At 44.7% G+C, this 19,198-nt stretch overlaps 1 protein-coding gene and 1 long non-coding RNA gene across 3 annotated transcripts in view; both read right to left on the bottom strand.

Annotated features, from left to right (window-relative positions):
* RAPGEF5 (Rap guanine nucleotide exchange factor 5) overlaps window positions 1–19,198 on the bottom strand; it is a 196,304-nt gene that overhangs the window by 176,612 nt on the left and 494 nt on the right. The window lies entirely within an intron of this gene.
* On the bottom strand, window positions 8,855–14,653 carry LOC106697177. The gene is made up of 2 exons (XR_001348217.2): window positions 13,545–14,653; window positions 8,855–9,018 (listed from the first exon to the last, which is right to left on the bottom strand). It is a non-coding gene; the product is annotated as an uncharacterized LOC106697177 (long non-coding RNA).

The following is a 19,198-nucleotide window of genomic DNA, read 5'->3' as shown; positions in this document are numbered from 1 at the left end:
ATCTTTTTTCACTATAACTTTCTGGGTGGGAGAATAAGATGTGAAGACCAACTTCATGTATTGTTTGGTAGCATCCTAATGGAAAAATAATCCACCAGTTGTTGACAGAGGGTTCAATATAAGCATGGGGTGGCCTAGCATGTGCACACCACCCTTCATGTGCCTCACGAGAGAGAAAAGCAGGGAGCCACTGGAGTGCACCAAACAGCAATGGGGAAGGTGTTCATGCAAGTTTGTGATGTGAAGGAACAAAGCTTAAGTCCTAGCCTATTTCCTCCCCCCACCAAAAAAGAGAAGCTTCTAGAGAGCAGGAACCCTATTCAGTATTGACACACAGTAGGCACTCCAAAGTTTGCTGAATTTAATTAAATATTACGCAGAATCAGACAAGTTACTCCACCAGACTATGAGCTCCTTAAATGGTCCTCAATCTTGTTCCCCTAGGGAATGGTATTGGTGCTGTACAATATTTATTGATTTAAAAAACGATGAGGCTTTGTGGAAGAAAAATATATGTAAGTATACAACTTTTTGTACCGTTCTTTATGGGGGAAAAAAAATCCCCCATATGTTCAACATGTATTACTGAGAACCTATTATGGTCTAGCCACTGGTCTAACTGATTATGGATATAACCATGCATAAAACAGAGAATAATCCTGGCCCTGGGGTAGCTTACATACTAGTGGGAGAAGACTGATCATAAGTAAAATAAAAAGTTAATTATCAATTATTTCTATTAGAAGGTGGTATATGAACAAGACAGTAGAAGAAGGTAAATGTTACAATTTTAAGTAGGTGGCCAGGGGGCCTCTTTGAGAGAATAGCCTTGGAGTGAAGACTTCAAGCAGGTGAGTGGTATCTGGAGAAAGAGAGTCTCAGAGAAAACAAGTACAAAGACCCTGAGATGGGAGTCTGTCCAGCGTGATGAAGGCCCAGCAAGAGGGCAGGTGGGGTGACAGCAGTGAAAAAGGACAGGAATATGGCTGTATTAGACCAGAGAATGAGATTGTCTTCTTTTGTCTATAAAGCAAACTCTTTGCACTGTTAACACACCACCCACATTCATATCTAATGTAAAATATGTCAAAATCTCTAGGCAAATCAAAGTGCTGCATATGCAACTTTTGTTGCCTAATAACTAACCTTGATTGTCATTTCACACTTGGCTTTGTTCTTGTCTTACTGTAACAGCAAGTTTAATTTTTGAGATCAAAGAACTGTCAGCAGCATAATCACTCAGTGAAAGTAGCTCATTACAAGTCGCCAACTATGTGTGTTGTATTTCATGTCACCCAGCAGGTCGGTTCTATTGCTGACAGACTGTTCTCATGTCTTTCTTGAGGTCTTAAAGAACAGATAAGCCTATTTCTTTCAGCTGTGTCCCAAATTACTAGTTTAGATGTTATGCAGCACATAAAATAAAATTAGATACCACCCTTACCAGCGTAATGTAGATGTGAACCTGGGGAACACACAAATCCCAGCTCTCATGTGACCTCTGCTCTGAAGTGTTCCTCTCATTCCCAGGCCCAGGGAGGTAAATTCTCTCCTTTGTGCTCCTAAGGTACTTTCTGTTCTATCATAGTGGCTATCATGCTATGTATTTTGTTTTTAGCACAGTTTTGTAAAACTATATTACAATACTATTAACATGTTTCTCTCTCCAGCTGGACTTACAGACTGGGATCATGCCTTAATTTATTTCTGCCTTCTGAGCTTCTGATGCCTGGGGTAGACATTACTAATATTGTTCTTCTTTCCTCTTTCAAAGCTCCTGGGAAGAGGGCAATTCCTCGGTGTCTTGAAACCAGGTAACGTGACTTGCTTTGGCAAATGAGAGCTGAGCAAAAGTCACTTCAGGCAGAAGCATTTAAAAGCCTGTGTGAAATTCTCTATTCTTTCTTCACATGTTGCAGTCCCTGTGGAAGTCAATGACATGGAAATGTCATGAGGTGGAAGCAGAGCTGTGACATGGAGAGCACCCAGACACAAGATGTTCCTTTTGTGAGCAAGAAGAAATAAACTTTTCTTGTGTTAGATCACAAGGATTTTGATGTTTTTTTTGTTACTGCAGCAAAACCTGCACTATCCTGACTGACAAATCAGATCATAGGGGCATAATACAGATTTTTAGAAAAAAGAAATGATACCAGGAAATGCAAAAAAGGGGGTGACCACATCGGAGTTCAGTCTGGGATGTGAGAGGTAAGTGCTATATTATAAGACGCTGTCTACAGTGGAAGAACAATGAATAAAATCATTCATCCACTTTACTACATCTTCTCTTTAGCCTTGCACTTCCAAAGATAATTTCTTAAATAGAAGCTTCTTCATTTATTACAGTCATTAAGAAATGAAACTGATTTTAAATTTCACAACCTTACTTCACACCACAGCAGTACCTTTTTGCATACATTCTTTGACCAACCTGTTCAAAGGAGGTAGTTTTGAAAACGTAATGCTGATTAGCAATAAATACCATTTGTATACTCTTCACCCCCTAGTGTAGACCAGATAGGTAATGGCTACTTATTTGCAAAAGTTCCACTTCTCTTGGTGGGAGGTGGGGTCAGAGTTGGACATGGAGAAGAAGAGGATAATATAAATGTTGTAAGAGTTTAAATAGTCTGAAAAAAAAATTAAGGGAAGTTGGATGAGGGACTCTCAGGGAGTCATAACATAATTATCTGTAATATGCAAAAGTAGCCTTGAGTAGTATTGAATCACCCAAACTCCTTAAAAAAGCATCTATCATCATCGTCCATGTGAAATGGAGCCCTCAGCTGGGGCCAGGTGAATGGTGACAGGGTGAAGAAATAAGAGGGTTGTGCAGTGTAACAAGAACAAACAATGGGATGAGCTGATTCAGGTGCTGGGCAAGCGACCCACCCGAAAAACCTTAAGGGAACAAAGCTTGGAGGGGGGAGAAGGAGGAGAATGGGGGCGGGGGGGGGGGAGAGACAGGAATGGTAAAGCCAAAGGAAACCAAACCCCAAATGAAGATGTATAGCTTGTTCCAAGAGAAGTAAGGAGATGAGTCTTCAAAAAACCCAGGAGCAAAGCTAACCAGACATTTCTTAGGGCCAAACCAGTGAGGAAGATACTGAGAAAGGGCTCCTTCCCCAGCGACGGGCAGAGGGGGGACTTCCATTCTAGACCAGAGGTGGAAACGAGGTAGACCAGCAAGACCATCCTCGGGGGGCAGCTGCACCCTCCACACTGAGCTCCTCTGTTCCCTGAACCGAAATGGACTCCCCACCAGTGTCCTGTGCACTAGAACCCCTCTCGCTCCTCGCTCCCTCTGGGCATTTCCCCCTAACACCACTTCTGGGCGGCCTCCATCTAGGGCAGCACCCCCTTTCCTGAGGATTGGGGACCCTCGCCTTTGTGCTCCAAGTGCCTTGTCTTCTTAGGGGCCGGGGGGGGAGGGGCACCAAGCCTTATTGGGCAAATGACCAGAAAGGAGGGGAAAATAGAGCAAAAACAAAGGGCTTATATGACTTAAATCTGTGCCACAATGAGTAACATCTGATTTCATCATGATTTGCCTCAATTGTAAGAGGTCATACCCCTGACTCCCTGACACATCATGTTTCCTGACACATAAGCATATGAAAACCCAGGAAAAGGGAAAAACATTCAAGTTAAGTTTTCCTCATAGAGAATTTTTCTTCTTCCTAAAGAAGTGAAACAGCAGAAAATTTAAGATTGAGGGTCTGTTTTGTCTTTAAACATTTCATGTATTAAGACAAGATATTTGGATGTTGGTATTCAACTTTTGATACCCCAAAATTACCTATAGGAGCTGTGAAATAGTTTCAACCTGGGCACAACGTTTCAATACCAGAGACCTGACAGACATACAGAATTGGTAGGAGTCTGTGTTGAGGTCTTGCTTCATGGGGAGGTTACTGTAGAAGATGATTTGGCTGAGCCCCAAAACCATAAAAAATGCTTTTCATCTCATCGACACGCCCAGCACTGGAACCGATGGGCAAAGGCACCCAAAGGTGTAATTATTCCATTCAACTATTTGTTACTTTGTGGATGCAGTTTTGGCAGGCATTTCAGAACGTGTTCAATATACTGTGACAAAAGTTAGCAAGATCAAAATACCCCATAAACCTCTTATAACTCCTGTGTATAGACTAACAATGCTAAGGGTGTTGGGGAAAAGAGCACAGGTAGAGAGAAAAGAAACTGTCAGGCAACTGCAGAGAAGGAATGTGAACTCCTCATATAAACGCTCCTCTGATTCTGAACCCTATCCATGCAGGTTTATGCACAGGAATGATTCAGGAAAGGCACGTGGGCCTCTTTCTAGTGCAGGGTAGCTTCCAGCAGGGACCACTCAGGACCTTCTGTGGTGAAGCCCAGCACCGCTTTAGAGGCCAGGCCTTCCCTGCAGTCCTCACCCTCCATCTAACCTTCAGGGGCTACGGTGGCTTCCTTGCCTCAATCAGTGCCAATGCCCACTCCGTTCGTGAGGTTCTTCTCAGCAAGGTTACACCTCCTACGTCACTCCCCCAGCACTGCTCTTCCCTGGGCTCAGACATCCAGGGTCTGCTCGGGAAAGGGCCCCCTGGAGATGAGTGGGCAAGGTTCAGAGACCCATCGGACGTTGCAGCACACAGGGGCTAGTAGTGGCAGGTCTTTCACAGCCATAGGCAGGAGGGTTGGGGAAAGACAGATTTACTGGAGACTGGAGAGAGCCAAAGCAATTGAGGGGGGACGGCCCCAGTGGTGGCTAGTTGCCGATGGTCCCGGTCACTGCACCAGCACCAGCACCACACAGAAAAAGAGAGAGCAGGAGCCACAGGTACCCCTGATTTCTCTCTCCTCCTGGCCTTCTGTTGACAACCCAAATCAAAGCCCGATGATCCAGAGAGCCCTGGATGAACATTCACCGAGGCAGCCTCCAAGGAACAGACTAGAACAGAAAAGGGGAGAGAGAACCTGGATGGACAAAGAGAGACTGACCAGCACAGCCGCCGGGGCACTTCATGTTTCCCATGCTCATCGCTTCTTTTAAAAATATGTTTTTATTTATTTTAAACAGAGAGATAGAAATATCAATGAGAGAGAAACATCGATGGGCTGCCTTCTGCATGCCCCCCACCCAGGCATGTGTCCCAACTGGGAATCAAACAGGTGACCTCTTGGTACATGGGTCAATGCTCAACCACTGAGAACACTGGCTGGGCCTTCACTTCTTTTTAACTGCCAGTCACTCTGTGGAAGCCAACAAGGGGGATTTTCCCATATTATCTATACTAATAAAAGCCTAGGTGGCCCTCACGTGCGACGTCGTCACAAGATGGCTGCCACAAGAAGGCCACCACAAGATGGCCACACGCACAGTGGAGGCGGGGCCCAGTGGCCGCTCTGCGCAGTAAGGGGGGGTCCTGTGGGTCCACATGGCATGGAGGCTGGTCCCAGCGGAGGAGGCAGGTCGCGGCAGGGGAGGACAGTTGTGGGCAATCAGGCCAGCAGGGGAGGGCAATTAGGCATCAATCAGGCTGGCAGGGGAGCGGTTAGGGGGTGATCAGGCTAGCAGGCAGGTGAGCTGTTAGGAGCCAGCGGTCCCGAATTGTGAGAGGGATGTCCGACTGCTGGTTTAGGTCCAATCCCATAGGGATCGGCCTAAACCGGCAGTCGGACATTCCCCAAGGGGTCCCCGATTGGAGAGGGTGCAGGCTGGGCTGAGGGACCCCCCCCCCCTGCATGAATTTCATGCACCGGGCCACTAGTTAATTCAATAAAGGTCTTAGAGTCATGGTTTTCCCCTTGGTTTGGCCTTCATCATAAAGGTGGCAAACAGAAAACCAAGCAGACTCCTGGCTCAATAATGTTCTGATGATGAAAGTACCCTTTAGACCAGTGCTACTAAGTGTGGTCCATGGACCGGCAGCATCAGCATCACCTGGGATCTGATAGAAATGTGGGTCCTTGGGACCCATTCATGCACCATTCAATCAAAGTCTCTAAGATCAGGTCCTTGGAATCTGTTGTTCAAGTCCTCCAGGGATTCTCACACATGCTAAAGGTTGAGAACTCCTCCTTTCGACCCCATCTTTGACAGCTTTAAGAAGAACAGCCCATGGATAACAGGTCAGAGACACTTACACTAAATGGAGTCTAGTCTATGGAGTCCCTGAATCTCTTTCAACTTCCTCACTGTGACCTTCAGCAAGATACCAGTGTCTGAGTCTAAGTTTTTGTACTTAATTGCTATCAAGATAACCAGTACCATCTCTTTCAGCTTTCCAAAGGGACTGAACTTGGGAACCCTCAGATCTGTCATTTCAGCCAGTGATGATGATGGTGGTGGTGATGGCAATGACAACGGCAGGAGCTCACACTTACTAAGCCATCTGGACATGACTAGCTCTGTCTTAATATCACTGCATATATTAATTTACTCAGTCCCACCCCTATGGGATGGGCTCTATCTTTGCTTCACAGATGGCGAGGTCCTGACCTAAAGAAAAGCTCAGTAACTTGCCCTTGAATCTGCAAAAGAAGGAAACACCTATCCCAAAGTTATGAAAACAGTGAAATAAAAATGTACGTGAATTGACGTTACTGAGTTTTTTAAGCTCCAACTTCATTAGATATTCAAGGTAAATTAGAATATGACTAAGTGGCTTTTTTTAAAGGAGGTATGTGCCAAGAGGAGGGGAACTGAGTGTTTCAATTGGTGCTATTTGAAGATTTATGATAAATTTAAGATAGTAGAAGACAACAAATGTTGATGCTAATTTGAGGCTAAAAACAGCTTTCATTGATGATAAGAAATAGCAACAAACCTCTTATCTAAAAGAAGATAAAACCACCTTGTAATATTTCCCCAGACACAGAGTTGGCTGCCACAAGTTCTCTTCTGACATCTCTCCCAGAATTCTGTTTATGGCCAGTTTCATCTTCTAGATACAGATTTATAGATATGTTCTTTTTACTCTTTTGATAGGACAGGTTCTTGATTTAATCAGATTCTTCCTGCATCTTCAAATGCTCTTCCTACTAATGCATTAGCTTCCCCCTCCCCAACTCAAGAGCCATGGTGAATGTTAAAGATCCATCTTTCCATTTGCTTAAGATATGCCCCCAAAGCATTCTGGAGGTTCATGGCATCTCAATGGAGAAAAACCACTGCTCTGACCTAGGTCAAAGAGCAGGAAAAAGAAACTGGTTCCCTCTCCCATCATTGATTTCCATGAGAGGATACATGAGAGACTCACAAGGTAATCTGACCTATTCCAGGTCACACAGTCATTAAGTAACAAACACAGAAAAAAGTTCTCCCTACTACATCGCTGCCAATTCTATTTTAATGGATAGAGGCATCATACTTCCCCTAATTTCTTTTTTTTTTTTAAATCCTCATCCAAGGATATTTTTTCCATTGATTTGTAGAGAGAGTGGAAGGGAGGGAGAGAGTGAGAATGAGAGCGAGAGCGAGAGCGAGAGAGAGAGAGAGAGAGAGAGAGAGAGAAAGAGAAGCATCAACGTGAGAGAGACACATCACTGGCTGCCTCTGCTTGCGCCTCAACCCAACCTGCAATAGAGATATGTGCCCTTGACTGGAAATCAAACGGGAGACCCTTGGGTCTGGCTGACACTCCAAGCACTGAGCAAAACTGGCCAGGGCTTCCCCTGGGTTCTAAAAGGTATCATCGTACATCTTCCCTACCTTTGTTTTCTACAAAAGATTTCATACCTCTATACAAATTCACAGCACACCATGGAGGAATAAGCCATTTGTAGTGTTTATTCATTACAGTCAACACTTAGTGTGTTAGTTTAAGCAGAAGTGATAAGCTATTCACTTCTCTCAAGAGGAAGAGGAGAGAGTAAAACAAATTTACAGTCAGCACCAAAGGCGTCAGTGTGGGGCAATCGCAAGTATTTGCCTGTGCGCCTCATAACAGCTACAGGTAAATGATTTGACAGAGTCAAATGCAGCCCAATGACAAAACCACCCACAGGGCTGCAGTTCAAGTTGCTAGACCAGTTAGGGGGGAAGTACGGGAAGACAAGCAGCTCGACTGCAGAGGCCTGGCTTTCCGGACCCCTCGACTTCAGCCGGGGCTTGCTGGGCCTTTATTAGAAACCTGAATTAGGTGCTCTCTGCAGGAACACAAACAGTGCGAAGGAAAGAAAAGCCTTTTACCCAGGGGGAAGCCAATGCCCGGTGAACAAAGCAGACAAAATAAAATGGTGAACTGAGTCACAGGTGAGATCTGCCAGCTCACCACCCAAAGTCTGGTGACTCAAAGGCAAGTCTGAATCTATTGTCATTTGAGCATATTCACAGGCCTTTGTTTTAAAAACGGAAATTTATATGGGAGGTTTAACTTTAAACTTGACTTTAAAAAAAATCTGTGAGGAAACCAATCATAAATTTTATATGTCTATATAATTTCACTGAAAAGAATTTTGGTTTCTCCCACTTTAATGTTACTCTGAGGCTATTTTCATGCTTTTTCAAGAAAAAAAATTTAAATTTATTCTCCTGACATTTAAATCAACGCCTAAGCAACATCAGTTTCATATCCCCTGTTAAAATCATCTTAATTCACATTTTTCACACTTCATAAATAGATATGGATTTTGTTTTAAAGCTGTGATTTACTTTGATATTTCTACAGATAAACTATGCAGCTAAATTTAGACACTAAAACATGACTCTACTCTCGTTCCTGCATTCTAAAACACCAAAAATTTTAAGACACACCATCACTAATAATAGGTTTACAGGGGGAAATATATTCCATTAAATGATCACATCATTGTAACATACATCCCTACTCCACACACACACAAAAAAAAAAGATAAGAGAGTCGGAGGTAAGACTGCAATCAGGAAATACATATTTTATTTAGAGAGAAGATACAGCAGGAGAGGTAGACCTTTTCATATGGAGCCTGTTTTCTCGGGTTCAAATCCTGGCTCCTCCACTTAAAGGATGATCTCAGGCAACTTTGCTTCTCTTCTCTGCATCTCAATTTCCTCTTTGGAATAAAAATAGACAATGAGAGAATCTGCCCCATTAAGGTTGTTATAAGGACTAAAAGAGTTAATGTTCTTAAAGTACTTCAAACAACTGGACCACAAATGTTGTATAAGGACTTGTTAAATAATAATAATTATCGGCACCACCACCACCTACCAGGGCTCACTAACCTTTAGAGGCGAACCATTTTCAATCCGACTAACCGACAAAATAATTCAAGGAAGTATTTACTGACAAGAGAATCATTGCTTGAGACTATGTTAGGTTTTTGAAGAAAAAGATTTTATAAAAAGTAAAATCATTATAGAACCACGTGCTGCTCTCCACAGCAGGGTCTGCAGTGACCCAGGCTTCACGGCCTCTAAAGGCCCCTGAAATGAGATGCAAAGTTACGTCTGCACGTGCATTTTCCTGGGGTGCTATCCTCTCGTTCTTCAAAAGGCCTGGGATTCAAATGTCAGGGCCATTCCGCTCAGGGTCCTCACACCACATTAGAAAATAAAGAAAGATCCCAGGGTTTAATGTTACAAAAGATATCTGTGTGTTCTCAATGACTTTATTCCAGTGTCAGCACTTCCCATTTCCTACTCTGAAGTTGTCAAGATATCAAGTCGCCATTAGAAGTGAAATTCTATTACCAGAAACTCCGCCCTCTGCTCTAGTCTCCCAGGCACCCCAGGAGAGGAGCCCGCTTGTTCATACATCTCATGTGCATTTGCAATGTGGACCTAGTCAGCTTCCAAACCTCCTGGGAAAACAATGGCTTCTGGGATGAGTCATCCTAAGCCTTCACGTTTCTTGTAAGAGGCTGGTATTGCTGGGAGATGATGACAGCTGCTGCTCAAGCCATTGCCAAACAATCTAAAGGGTGTCCCAAAATTCACGCAAGAAGTAATTTTGATAGAAAACACGGGTTTATAATTAAAAATTGTAAATTTTTTATTGATTCATCAATTATACAGTATAGGGTTATGTATGGAATAGCATACATAAAAACTGGATTATCATGTTGCGATAGCGAGCACCATTAACTGTTATTGCCTGAGCAGCTGCATTTTTGAAGAAGAATGGTCCAATGATGCCTCCAGCCCAAAATCCACACCAAACAGTGACACGTTGTGGATGCATTTGTTTCTCAACAATCACTCGTGGATTTTCTGAACCCCAAATGCGACAATTTTGTTGATTAACCAAGCCATCAAGATGAAAATGAGCCTCATCGAAATTCAGCCACATTTATGCAAAACGGTCATGGAAAATTTCAACAAAAGAGAGCGTATGTGCCAGCAAAACCGTGGAGGCCATTTACCCGATATGCTATTCCATACATAACCCTATACTGTATACTTTATGAATCAATAAAAAATTTACAATTCTTAATTATAAACCTGTGTTTTCTATCAAAATTACTTCTTGCGTGAATTTTGGGACACCCTTTATATACATAAAAGGCTAAGTGTCCGTCCAGCCGACCGGTAGCTATGACACGCACTGACCACCAGGGGGCAGACACTCAACCCAGGAGCTGCCATGACGTGCACTGGCCATTTAAAAATAAATGGCACCATGGACTTGGCGCTAACAAACCAGCACTTGACTTCCCCAAGTGGGACACAAGGCTCCACCACACCCTGGAGCGACACCCCACCAAATCTCAGCCAACGCTGCAAAGACTCCATGGCGCAAAATGTGGCCCCCAGCCCAGCCCAGCCCGGAAACAGTGGCTGTAGGAACCAAGTAATGATGTCATGTAGCAACACCCGGCTTCCTGTCCCTAGCAACTAGCATCCTTGGAGTATCTTCAGCCCAGGAACCCGACCTGCTTTATAGCCAGGTGCAAACATTTTACAATTTAACCAAATGTTTGGGAAGCATTTTCCCATGCCTCATCTCATTTGATACTCACAGAAGTCCTGGAGTAGGTAGATAGGAGACTCGGTGGAATCCTATTTTCTTTTCATTAGCAAGATGCGAATAGTGATATTAAAATATTTCTTCTACTTAATTTCCTTTCAATGTGCACGAATTCGTGCACCAGGACACTAATGTGCAAGAAAGACCGCTCCTGGAAGCCATTACTGAAGGCACTTGAAAGCAAGCCAGCTGGGTTTTACACTAAGCCTTGGAATGTCCGGTGCATCCACTGTTTCAATCAACCATGTGTTATAATTATGTCAAAGTCTTAGATTACATGGTATTGTGGAAAAGACACAGATTTTGGTATTAGACAGTCCTGAGCTCCCTTCTGCCTCTCCTACTTCCTTGCTGGGTGACCATGAAAAAGTTACTTAATTTCTCTGGAATGTAATTTCCTCCGTGTAGGGGGCTATTGAAGTTTCAATCTAATAAAGACATGCCAGTGTCCACAATGGCGTCTGCGGACTTTCCCTTTTCCATATCCATTTATGAATGGTTTTTCATAACACTAAATTACCGCAAAAAGTTAGGTCATTGATTTTAACTATTTTACCTTCAGAGAAAATTGTGTAACTTCTCACAAACTACTTCCAGATCACATATTACTGAAATTATCGTATCCCTAACAAGGGTTATTATGCAGATACTGTATTAAAGCAAAAAAGAAACCTCAAAGTCATCACCAATGACTTACCTCCCACCTTCCCACCTATTTTTAGCTACACAAGTTACCAATTACTGCCAATTTCAGAGATGGTGCAAGTGAGAAACTCAGACTATTATGTATGGCACCATTATTTAGGCACCACCTTAAATACTCACTATCTGTTAGAATATCCCAATTTTTAAAAACATAGAATCTGACGTTGCATACGAAAGCAAAAAAAATTTTTGTGCCTAGCTTCCCATAAATATGTCTATGAAAGCCCATTCCCCTAGAATAAGCACCCAGCTGGGGAAGGAAAAGTTTAAGCTCCAGTGTGCCCCAAACTTTCTATGTCTTATCTCTATTCTTGGAAAACCTGACCCATCGTGCATCTCATTACAGAAGAAGAAACAGGCTTACAGAGCTCAGAGAATGTCATGCAAGGATACAGAGCGATGGCACTGGGATTCAAGGCCTATTCTGAAGCCGTAACCCAGGCTCTTTCCCTCTGGTCTAATTAAGCAGCCACCGCCTGTGTGAGTGTCAGAAGGAAGAGAAAGAAATGAGTAAGTACAGCATGAACTTGCCATTGAGTGCCTTTGCTAAAATTCACATGAAATTAAAAGAGAATAAATGAATCTATAATTTCTTTTCCTTCTCCCCAACTAAATATTTTTAGAGGTGGCATCCATGGTGTTTACTTTATTTGTAGCCATGGTAACATCTATGTATATAAAAGCCTAAGCGACTGTTAGGACCAAATTACCGGTCACTATGACGTGCAATGACCACCAGGGGGCAGATGCTCAACGGAGGAGCGGCCCCCTGGTGGTCAGTGCGCTCCCACAGCAGGAGCGCCACTCAGCCAGAAGCCAGGCTCACAGCTGGCGAGCGTAGCTGCAGCGGTGGGAGCCTCTCCCACCTCCATGGCAGTGCTACTGGGCGGGAGCAGCAGCGGCAGGTGCAGTGGGGCCTAGAGCAGAGCTGCGCCTGGCCCTGGCTGGGGCTCCTCCCTGGCTGCCTGCCGCTTCGTCACTGCTACATCCCTTGGCAGTCCGACATCCCTCGAGGGGTCCCGGATTGCGAGAGGGCAGAGGCCAGGCTGAGGGACCCCACCCATGCACAAATCCGGGCCTCTAGTAGTTGTATAATACTGTCAAGGCTCAAGCTGGTAGATAGTCAGTGCTTCTGAAATAATATCATCATGTGTCCCTCATGTCTGATCTGACTCACCTTCCCTGGAAGATGCCAGCCTGCCTTAGTGACCTTATCTAAACAGGTAAATTCATAAGCTTTTTGGATTGACTTTGATTAAGGTGGGCCTGGCTGATTTTTGCTTATGACACACGGAATGCTACTTTTAATTTTAGTATTAGTTACCATTCACCTATGACCACAATATGTCCTCCCCCTCCCTGCCTGCCCTCACACCCAGTAGGTCTATCCCCAGCGTTTGTGTGCTCAAATGAAAAGAACATTAATGTCTGGCATTACCAATGGCATGACCTGCCCCTCTCGGGGTGACCGGGTGGTAGCAGCAGGTACTCTAAGGCTATGGCAGTTCAGAGTAAATATACCCTTTGCCCTCAGTGCATTTGAGGAAAACCAGAGTCAATTCAGAGCACGGACTATGGAACCAGAATGGCTGGATTCAAACCTCCCTCCTCCCACCCACTCTGTGACCTTAGGCAAGTTGCATGTTTCCCTTCCCTCATCTGTAGAATGCAAATAACAGCATCTAGAATGCAACTCACAGACTTGGTGAGAGGGTTCGAAGAAGTTTATATCAGAACACGCATGGCACCGCAGTTAAGTGTCATGAAGTGTCAGCCATTGCTTTTAATTTAAATACAAAGAATAAAGTACATGCTTTGCCTGGAAGATCTGTGTATAACATGACTATGAGTGGGGCCTGCCGGATAACTGGAGCAGCCAGTGTTTCTCAATCAGCAAAGCCTTACTTCTGGCAGAGGAGGGATGAAGTCCCAGGTAACGCGCTTCACCCTGGACAGGGCGATAGGCTACCTTGTTCCTCTTGGAGAGGGAATCTTCCGGGTAGTGACGCAGATGGAAATGAGAGGATGTCAGCACAGAGCCAGCAGCAGTTCGGCCAGTCTCTCCAGCCTCACCAGCCAGGTCAGGGACCCTGCCCGAGGGAAGGGTGGACGGGGAAGAGGTCGGGGAGAGAAGCCAGTCCAAAGCCTGAGAATCACGGCTGGGCTTTGGGAACAACGTGGCACATCGGTGAGCCCTCTGGCTGCTGGAAATGAACAGATTTCCAGGAGCTGAAGAAGGTGGCAGAGCACCGCAGAAAAGATCTCAGAGGCCAAAGCTCAGAAAAAGTCAGAGCCAAGGCTCTGGCAGGAAATACAGACGGAGGGGATGGTCATCACCAGCTATTTTATTAGAGGGAGAAAATGACGGTCTTAGACACAGCCTGATGAGAAGGATTTAAAAGAAACAAACACTTAAGATGAAAGGCTTAAGACCAAGGTAAAAATAATATAACTACTAAGAGGAGCAAAAATCAGGGGAGATAAATGGTTTTCAGTAAAAAGAATTAGTTCTCCTTGGGAAAATGGCTGACTTCAGGTCTGAAGCCCGGAATGGACAAGATAAGCTTCGAATATCTTGTACCAGAAAGCAAGAAAGTATCAGGCACCAGTGGGGCCTTCGTAACAGTATACAGGAGACGAGGGCAAATTGAGCATCAGAAAGAATATTGACTGCAATGGACTGAAGCAAATACATTAAGATCCACAGTTCTTAATGATACATTAAAAAGAGAAACATTGATTATCATGGGAGGTTGTTAGAGCACAATCATTATTCAGAAAATTGATTAAAGGAAAAAAAATTAAGCCTTTTCCCTGTCTTTCCTGCAGAATCTAAATTTCAGGAGACTCAGATAGTCCATGAGGGTGAGTTTTTTACAGACAGAATTCCAATTAATAAATGCAGGAGGAGTGATACAAAAAGGACAAGAAATAACATGTGCTGGTGAGGATGTGGCATGTGGAAGAAAGGGAACCCTTGTGCACTGTTAATGGGAATGTAAATTGGTGCAGCAACTATGGAAAACAATAAGGAAGTTCCTCAAAAAAATTAAAAATAGAACTGGCATAGGATCCAGCAACTCCACTTCTAGGTATCTTTCTCAAAAACAAAAACACTAACTTGCACCCCCATGTCCACTGCAGCATTATTTACAATAGCCAAGACATGGAAACAACCTAAATGTCCATAAATGGATGAATAAAGAAAATGTGGTATATATACAATGGACTATCATTTAGCCATTTAAAAAGAATGAAATCTTGCCATTTGCAACAACATAGATGGAACTTCAGGGTATTAGGCTAAGTGAAATGAGTCAGGCAGAAAAAGACATATGATCTCATTATATGTGGAATCTAAAACACATACACACGCGTGCGTGCACACACACACACACACACACACACACAAAACCTCACATACAGAGAACAAACTGCTGGCTGCCAGAGGTGGAGGTTTGGAGGGTGCATGTGGGGTGAGCAAAATGGGTGAAGGAAGTCAAAGGTACAAACTTCTTGTTATAAAAACAAATGTCAGGGGATATGATGCACAGCCTGGCAACTATTGTTAATAATACTGTATTGCATATTTGAAAGTTTCTAAGAGAGTAAATCTTAAAAGTTCTCGTCACAAGAAAAAAAATCCTGCAACTATGTGTGGTGATGGATGTTAACGAGACTTATTGTGGTGACCATTTCACAGTATCTACAAATATTGAACCGTTATGTTCTACACCTGAAATTAATATAATGTTATATGTCAACTACATCAATAAAAACAATAAACATTTTTTAAAAGAGGAATCATAGATTTAGATCTAGGCTACAATCATCTATGATGCTAAAATGATTAGGTGAAAGGTTGAAAGGTAAGCTGACTCTACCTCAATCCGATAATCAATCTTAACATCTCAAAAAGAACCATCTAGACATCACGCATCTTGTGATGTGATGCAATGGATTTTACGAAGCACCACCTACGAAGGATGCTTGCCTTTGAACTTGGATCTAATCCAGCCTCTCCATCTAACTGCCAGCTTACAGGAGACATGGAGAATAGAGAAACAAGTGAAACAACACCTTGGTAAGAAATCAGCCCAGAAAATGGGACATTCTACTGGGAAAATGACCCACTCTCCCCAACAAATCAATGGCATGAAAAACGAGGCAGGGGATAGGGAACGACAAATAAAATATTTCAACACCTAAGGACCTTATTTTGTTCCTGATTCCAACAAATCATAAGTAAAAAAAAATCTGAAAATGGGAATTATATTAAGGATTATTGTTAACATTTTTGTGTATTAAAAAAGGCACAGAAGTTGTTTCTTTAAAGGGGAAATGTCCTTATCAGTGATATAAACTGAAACATTTATGAGTGAGATAACATAATATTTTAGATTTTACCTTAAAATACACAAGCCTCCACAAAAAAAAGTGGAGAAAGAGGAAATAAATGAAACAAGACTGGCAAATGTTAATAACTATTGAAGCCTGGGTGCTTATTATACTAATTTTTCATAATCTCAACAAATGAATAAAGGGTTTAGGTGGGAATTCAAGCTGTGCCTTATCTTACCACTAATTTTTAAGCAGTAGCTAGGGTCAAAATTTGGTCATTCCCCACTTAGCCTAAAGAGGTGCAAAGAGTTTTAACCAGTGTGCATTTGGAATCCAAAATCTGCAGTATTAACCAAATGCCAGCTTGGTTTTCCCAGGAAGAGATTGCCTACAAGGCACTCTGGTTGGGCAACACAACCCCCGAAGAGCTTACAGGATGACAGCTGCTATCAGATTTGTGAGAGCCCAAGGCAGCATGGACAAAAGCTACCAGATCCTCAACGAGATCTTGGTCAATGCAGAAACTGCAAACTTTCATACCAATTTGTGCAATGCACAGAGCTGCTTTTTATTTTTTTTAAACCAGGGGTAATGATTTCATGTTAACGTGTCCGTACAATCACTCAGCTGTAATCTGGAGGTGCAGCCCATGAGATACAAAACAAAAGGTCCAGAGAAGATATAGCCATGAGTCGTTTGCATTAGCCTCACTGCCCTAAACCAAGAAGCTAATCAAATTACCTCAGATGCTCACAAGTCGCCAACTGGTTTGGTACAGATAGTTCTTCAAAGCACTCCTGTTATGGACTGAATGTGTGTCTCCTCAAAGTCCATAACGTGAAGACCTAAACCCAATGTGATAGTATTTGGAGATGGAGTCGGGGGGCGGAGGTGGGGTTAGACTAGGTCATGAGGGTGGGGCCTCTGTGATGGAATTAGTGGGCTTATAAGGAAAGGAAGAGAGAGATTCTCTCTCTCCATGTGCATGAGGAATGGCCATGTGAGGACGCAGGGAGGAGGCAGCTATCTACAAGCCTATGAAGAGAGCTCTGACCAGAAACCAAATCAGCTGGCACCTCGATCATGGACTTCCCAGCATCCAGACTGTGAGAAAATACATTTCTGCTGCTTAAGCCACCCAGTCTAGGGCACTTCGTCATGGCAGCCTGAGCAGACTAATACCGGCACACATTTCACCCATTCTTCTTTCTTTCACATTCCTACACTTTCGTTATGGGAGGTTCCAAAGCCAAAGGAGGGGAAGACCGGTGAAAAGTATGAGTTTCCAACCACATTTGACAATCTTCCCCCAATAAGAAACTGGCCACGCACCTATGAAATGTGTTTGGAATGTCTCAAAGAGAATACAATATCAGAACTGAAGAAAGGTTAATAAAGTATATATTGCTTGAAGTAACCATATTCAGAATAATTGAGAAGATAAGTGTAAACTTGCATATTGGCAAGGCACACGGCATCACCGCAGGCGGCGAGAACCACTGGCTCCGTGCAGATGAACACTAAGACCTGTTTACACAAAAGCCTCGGCATTCCCTTCCCAGCCTGCCTGGCTGCCCGCGTGCCTCCGTGCGCTGTGCCACGAAGAAGTAACTGTCAGGATAACAGGAGCGCGATCTGACCTACTTTTCCCTGGATTCCTGCAAAGTCTACGCTCTGGTTCTTGTCACATCTTTGGGACACAGCTCCTCGCATTCTTTGCAGGCAATCCCCTATGCTACACGGGAGGTCACTTGTGGGCAATACTTAAACTCCCCTGCTCAGCCCCGCCAGCATGGCTCAGTGGTTGACCCGTTGACCTATGAACCAGGAGGTCCTGGTTCAATTCCCGGTCAGGGTACATGCCCGGGGTTGTGGGCATGATGCCCAGTGTGGGGCGTGCAGGAGGCAGCCGATCAGTGATTTGCTCTTATCACTGATGTTTCTATCTGTCTCTCCCTCTCCCTTCCTCTCCGAAATATATATATATATATATTTTATAAAAATGCCTCTGGTCATGAACTCAAAGACACCTACTACGCCCAGCTAATCCTCAGACATCCTTCTGAGGTAGACCATGGACAGCCATCCCACCGTGGGAAAGGAAATGCCTAAGAAAGGAAGAACAGCCTAGAGAGGTTGGAGACCTGCGTGAATTCAGACCCTCCTCGACCCACAGGAAGCCACAGCAGAACCAGTGATTCTCCCTGGCGCTCAAGCTTCCACCAGCCGCCCTGTGCAAGAGCTAAAAGTCCCCACAGATGTCTTTCTTTCAAAGGCAGACAGCCAAGACTTCGTTTAAGTTCTAGCCCCCAAATCTACCTTGTTGCAGCTTCTCAGTAAAGCCTGATTAATAATGACACATTTTTTTTAAAAGACTGAGTAGAACCCACCAACGGTGCCCCGAAGCCTGGTGAGCAGGGAGACCTGAGGGCCAGCAGGTGCTGAGCCTCCCGAGTGGCCAGTGGGAGACGCCAGGAGGTCAGCAGGCCATTGCTTCTCTCGCACACAAAACATGTCTGACTGTCTGCCCTGCTTGGGCCATTAGATGCTCTTAAACCCCAACGAGGGACACTCACACACACACACAAAATCATATCTGAACACACCGTCAGAAAGTATTAAGATTTAAGATTTGGGGGGCGTGCACCCTCCTGTGCAAGGGGGCGTCGCCGAGCGCTAAGAGCTGGAGATTCCGAAGCCAGGGAGCTAGCAGCTCCTTCGGTAACGGTTAACGTCCCACTCCAGGGTCCCCCCACGGTCCCGGTGGCAGCCAGAACCAGTCCCGATGCCCAGAGCTTGCAACGGGGCGTCCCAAACAAGCACACACGTCCCCGCCTCCTGCAAACTGGGACCCCGCACGTGGGCCCCGATGCTGCTGTCTGGACGGGGCTGGCCGCTGCGAGGCACCGGCCACCTGCAGCCTCCCGTGGGGAGAGGCAGCGGCCCTCTTCCGGCGGCGCGGGTCGGGGTCCGGGTCCGGGTCCGGGTCGGGCGGCGGGAACCCAGGTGTGCTTGGGTTCAGTCAGGTGCATCTGGGGGGAGGGGAACCGCCGCTCACCGGGGCCCCCTACGACCTCGCCGGCGCGTCCCAGGACCTCTTCTGCCGACTCCCGCACAAGGTGGCTCCTTTCCGCCGCCCCCCAACTTCCAGACGCCCGCCGAGCCCTCCCGAGGGTGGGCGCTGGGCACCACGTGCGCGGCCGCCCTTGCCCACTCGG

Source organism: Myotis lucifugus, unplaced genomic scaffold (assembly GCF_000147115.1).
Source record: "Myotis lucifugus unplaced genomic scaffold, Myoluc2.0 scaffold_52, whole genome shotgun sequence".
Taxonomy (NCBI): domain Eukaryota; kingdom Metazoa; phylum Chordata; class Mammalia; order Chiroptera; family Vespertilionidae; genus Myotis; species Myotis lucifugus.
This window is presented reverse-complemented; position numbering and strand designations above follow the sequence as displayed.